Below are 6,354 nucleotides of genomic sequence, written 5' to 3'. Positions count from 1 at the left end.
AACCCGGCGTACCAGCCCAAGAATATTAATGCCAGCTATAGGTCTATGGTAATAGACTTATCGGCATTCTGTCCCCCGCCGTTCAGTTCGGGTGAGGAGAGACGTTTGCACATGCTGTGCCCCGTAAGGGCGCTCTCGGCCTATGTGGCTAGGACGCGCGCTTTACGCATTACAGATCAGCTGTTGGTTTGCTTTGGGCAAAGGGCCCAGGGCGGACCCCTTTCCAAGGATCGCTTATCACACTGGATAGTGGAGGCGATCGCGTTGGCATACTCTGCCGTGGGCAAGGTTCCCCCGGAGGGTATCAAGGCGCATTCTACGCGAGGTGTTGCGACATCCTCTGCGTTGTTGCGTGGTGTGTCGGTGAAGGACATGTGTGCCGCGGCCTCATGGTCCTCTCATCACACTTTCGTCAGGTACTACAGTCTCGACGTGTCCGGTTCGCAGTTTGCGCACGCGGTGCTGTCGGTGGCAAGAAAGTAGTATCGTTGCCACTCTAATATGTCAGACGGTTAGGCATAAACGTTGCCATATGGCCGTGGTTCACCGGTGCCTTTCGGGTCGCCCTGTGGGGTGCTCCCGGCAGCAAGGTCGGTTGAATGGAGGCACTAGTGAGAGCTTGAGTTCGAAACGAAGTAAAACGTTAGGGTTGTGCTACAACCCAGGTTTTACGAGTGAGAACGAGAGCTCTCACTACCCAGCCTTGCTGCGTCGATGCGTCTCTGGGTGCGTCGGATCTCAGCTGGCTGGAAGAAATGAGTGGCGGCCCCTGGGGTGACTGGCCGTGACGTAGTCACGGGGGCGAGGTGGGAGGCCCAGTCAGCCCAGGGGGGCACCACGTCACCTAAAGGGGCGTGGTCAGGTTTTAATGTAAAAGTAATTTTTGGAGCAAAAATGTCAGTCTTCCATAATGCTGCGTACGCAGCGAAGTAGGCACTAGTGAGAGCTCTCGTTCTCACTCGTAAAACCTGGGTTGTAGCACAACCCTAACGTTTTTCTTACTTAGAATATAAATGCTGTTAAATGTAAAAAAAAAAAAAAAAAAAAAAAGTTAGCATAATCGTCATCTCTTATTTTCATTTGATCTTGTTGTATTTTCCTCCTTCAATTTCTGACTCTTCTTTATTTCATTTCTTGCACAACATATCTGTATTTTATTGTATCTGTATTTTTTATTATTTCATTGTAATTTTTTAATTAGCTGTAGTTTGATTTTAATGTAAAGCGCATTGATTGATTCAGCCATTAACAATCATAACTTCAAGTGTCTATTGTTATGCTAGTGTAATCTCATCTTTATTATCTAAATACATTTTGATATATATATATATATATATATATATATATATATATATATATATATATATATATATCACGGTTGTACTACAGTATTTTATGATATATTTTAATAATCACCTGTGTAATATAATTCTTGTTGTACAGTTAATGGATATTGATTGAAGTAATGAAGTAATTGATCTGATTAGTTGTAATGGAATTGCATTGATCTCATCCATTCCATCAGTGTTTTACTGACTGTATGGAACAGATTATTCTAATCCCATTACAAGTAATCCATTACTTCTTCCTGCCAGGTCACTTCCTCTCTGCTGTTTTTGGACATTGCTGTGAACAGAAGAGTCACAGATAAATTCTGTGTAAGATCTTTTCTGTTTGACTGGGATGGATTAGCAACATTTCTTTGAAACCATCCATCTTAATGTTTGGTGTCACAAAGCACAAAATGACTATAACATACCTGCAGGGTTTGGTACTGCTGTCTACATCAGGTGCTGAGATTTCTCAGTTTCAAAACTCACTTTATGGGCCGTATTGGAACAGAAACTCCCGACCCGTTAGAATGTCAAGTCACATTTTCACTCACATTTTCAACTGTTTCAGTGGCGATGCTGCAAGTGAGCGACCACTGTTGCAACACATTTCAGGTGTAAATAAACGCCTTTCTTCTCAAGCTAAAAATGGCGTAAAAGAGGATAGGCCTACTTAGCTTGATGATAAGCTATATTCCCTCTTCAATTTTCCTTTGGATCTGCAGCTCTAATTCGTTAATTTATGACTTAATTGTGAAAATCTGACTTTTGTATGTGTGTCAATTACTGACCGCTGTCACTCAAAGGGATGGGCGTGCAATTCCTGCTGGTCACCTGTAGAGAGCAATAAAGCTCATAGATCAGTTCCCAACCTTTTCCAAATCAGGGCCCACTTGAACATTTCAAAACTTTTTGTGGTCCACCTCCAACAAAAATACGGAGGCTAAATAATGTGTTCTCAGAGCACTTGTTATCTTCCACAGTCACTAACACAGCATCTGAAACATGTTGCAGCATTTTCATTGTTACAATTTCCAAGGAGCTGTCCATCAGCAAGTGTTTTCAATTTGTTTAATGTAAAATAATATATCATTATATATATATATATATATATATATATATATATATATATATATATGTATATACAGTATATACTGTATACACACACACACACACACACTATATATATTCATTTGGCGGCCCACTTGCAATACCTCCACAGACCCACAGGTTGGGAATCACTGTCATAGATGATTTAATGCCCCTTTAATACTGTGCAGTAATATGTATAATCTGCTGTCAGTAGCACATATTGCTCTATATGTGCCATCCTGTTGTCTTTACTATCTGTAATGTTGTGTCTCAGCAACAGTAACACCAATTACAAATTCCTGACTGTACATTTGTGGTATTTGATCAATAAAGTTAATCTGCTTTGAATGACGGTGTGATTGGAGGTTTATTTCAAGCGAATATATTGTTTGGTTTTGGAAATAAAATAGAGCTGAGAAGTAATCCAGATGGTTTTAAACAGTTCATAAAAATGTTTTTTATTGAAGTTGATAACAGAACAAGACCACTGCTGAAATCAATGATACTCTCATCTACAACTGACACTATGAAATAAAACAATCATGATAAAACATCAGCACCATGAACATGTAACAGAGGAGCAACTGTCCTGATATAAATTAAATGTTTTTGACATGTGTAACATTCATATTTGTGTGTATTTCATTACAGGTAACAGAGACAGTACAGCCTATCTATGTAGATCATCTGTATATTAACACTGACAGATCCAGGTAGCACAATTTGACTCAAGCTGAATTTACAGAACATAGCCAAGGCAGCATCAGTCCATGACATCTTCAGACCTCCAGAACAGAAAAAGCCATGAAAAAGCCTGTGAAGATAGCAGAGAGAATGAAAGAGAAATGAATACAAATTGTACAGACAACAGTCTGGAAAAACACAATCCTGCCTTGACTTATTCACCATACAGAGTCTCCAGACACATGTGTTATGTTATTACTCCATACTGAATTCATAGGTCTTTATTAAGCCTATTGGTCAGATTTGAAGATTGTGAGTGATCTGATGTAAGCTACGCTACATTGTGAGCTTAAAATGTAACATTATAGAACAATAATAATAAAAAAATAAAAAATAAATATTTCACGTCAGGTTTTTCAGACTGTTTTTCTGTAGCTGTGTTCAGGAGGAACCTGCATCAGATTGCAGGTGGATGACAGTGACTGTTGATATCTGATAATCAATAATAGACCAATATGGGCCTGACATAATATGGGGATGCAACGGTTCTCAATACAATATTGAATGGTACGGTACACCATCCACGGATCAATGTTTTCTACAGTGATAATCAGTGAGAAACGGCCCATGAAAAAGTCACAATGAAACGCCATTATGTGCAGTACTGAGTGTGGTTTCACTCTCACTCTATATCAGCACAGGAATAGAATCACCAAACGTGTTTTTACTGAATGTAAACAGGTGTTTCAGTTCTGCCCTACAGCCTACTTTGTGTTGCTTTATCTGTCTCAACACAGCACAACATTGACTTGTTGAAATGACAAAAACAAACGGTTACAAATCAAAGTTTTACCACATGGGTCAAGAAATGTGGTGAAAACACAGCTCGTGTTACTTACTTTTTATTTGATTTCTCTCCCTGTCTCTCCTACAAAGCGGGGAGCTGCGATCAAATATAAAGGCAAAATGCGCCCCCCCCCCCCCCCCCCCTCCCCCAAACAACAACAACCCTTAACTACCCCTTGAACATCATGCCCATGACGGGATACAAATGCAAAATCGAATATCCTAATCACAATACATGAAACGACTGTGCGTAAACAAATGAGAAGTCATGTGTTTTTTGAAGACTTTACATTATTTTTCCATGCTGAGCTCCAAACTCACTGCAGGATTCCCAGAAACCTGAAGATGATCATATTCATGTTAGCTTTGGCAAATTTCCTGCATACCAGCATCCTCACCTGCTAAGCCCCGCCCCCTCCTGCAGCATCACAGGTGGCTCCTGTAGATGCGGATCTTGCGGCTGAGGTTGCGGGCCAGTCGGTCCACGGCGCTGCCGATGTGTCCCAGCTCCTTGCGGGACGTGAGGCCCTCGATGTTCCCGCTGTACCACAGCACCCATCCGCCCAGTGACATCAGCACCAGCAGAGCACCTGCACATACCTCAGGTCAGTCTGGGAAACACTCACACACTTGTATTTAAACAAGATACATCCAACTAGAACAGGGGTGTCAAACATAGGGACCGGGGGCCAGAACCAGCCCGCCAAACGGTCCAATCCGGTCCACAGGATGACTTGGCAAAGTGTAAAAATTGCCCAGAGAAGTCTTTCAATCTGATGTGATGCACTTGTGAAGGTAAAGAGGTGCCAGGTTTCAGGGGCAAGTTAAATATTAAACAGCCTATTAGTGAAACTAATGCTCAAACATCTCTGTAGTTGTGATAACATGGAGATAATATCACCATTGATTTTTCTGTGCCACAGTAGATGTAGTCATGTGAAAAACACCTTACAAATGTAACAATAATATAATCTGGATGGAGAGCATCTGAAACTGTGATGCTCAATGTCTGTAGTTATGATTACCAGAGCTGAATAACATGGAGATAAGATCACCTTTAATGTTTCAGACCACAATACAGTCACATTTTTACAATGTGATGTATTGAATTTCAATTTCACTTGTAATATTAAATGTTTTTTTTTTACTAGATGCACGATGATATCCAGCACAGGATCAGTATCGGCCGATAAAGGCTTTAAAATGAAATATCTGCATCGGCCTGAAACAAACTCTCTGGCGATATAACACCGATAAAATGACATTTGACGCTATTGAGGTTGGTAAAGCTTATTTAAAATATGAATTGATCATTTGAAATTAATATGCATTCTTTTGTTCATGTAATAAGAATATTGTGAAACCCTAGGGGTGTTTACCTGAAGAAAAAAAGAGATAATTTTTTAAAGAAAAGGCGAACTGAATACTATTTTAGTTTTTAGATTTCATTTAAGCAAATTTCAGTAAATAATTTATTACCATTTTAGTAAATATCTAAACCTGAATTGTGTGGTTCCAATACAAATGAATAAAAAAAGAAGCAAAAGGTAATATTTTCTATCACAGAAAATAAGCATATTTCTGCATATTTATCCTTTACTCAAATAAAACGGATTCATTGTGGATACAATATTTTGTTTTAAAACTATAATGTTTTAGTTAAAAGATAGATCAAATAAAATTAAAACTAGGTTATCAGGGTAAAAACAAACAAACAAACAAACAAACAAAAAACCAAACACAAACAAACAAACAAACTCAGGGCCCTGCCCATGCTACTGTAATATCCTTAGGGGGCAATGCAGGAGCGACACCCTCATGACTTTTCACCAGACTATTTCAATGTGAAACATATTTCTCTCACTGGGGGGGGGGGGGGGTTTGTTGGTGAGCTCCTTGGCGGAAGGGGTTTCCGGGCCTTGTTGGTGAGGCTGATGGCGGTTGGGAAGAAGCTGGTCTTGTGGCGAGTGGTTCTGGTCTTGGCAGACCTCAGTCTCTTGCCGTGGGGGAGTGTCTTAAAGAGTTTGTGGCCAGGGTGGGAGGGGTCAGCCATGATCTTGCGAGATCGCTTCAGTGTCCTGGCTGCATGCAGGTCCTGGAGGGATGGCAGGTTGCATCCGATTATCTTCTCAGCGCAGCGGATGATGCGCTGAAGTCTGTTGATGTCTTTGAGAGTGGCAGCAGCATACCAGACGGTGATGGAGGAGGTGAGGATGGACTCGACGATGGAGGTGTAGAAGTGCACCATCGTGGTCTTTGGCACTTTGAATTTATTGAGCTGCCGCACAAAGTACATCCTCTGCTGTGCCTTCTTGGTGAGAGCTCTGATGTTCAGCTCCCATTTTAGGTCCTGACTGATGATGGTCCCCAGGAAGCGGAAGGACTCCACAGTGTTGACTGG

This window comes from Poromitra crassiceps, assembly GCF_964638095.1.
Source record: "Poromitra crassiceps genome assembly, chromosome: 11".
Classification (NCBI taxonomy): domain Eukaryota; kingdom Metazoa; phylum Chordata; class Actinopteri; order Beryciformes; family Melamphaidae; genus Poromitra; species Poromitra crassiceps.
This window is presented reverse-complemented; position numbering follows the sequence as displayed.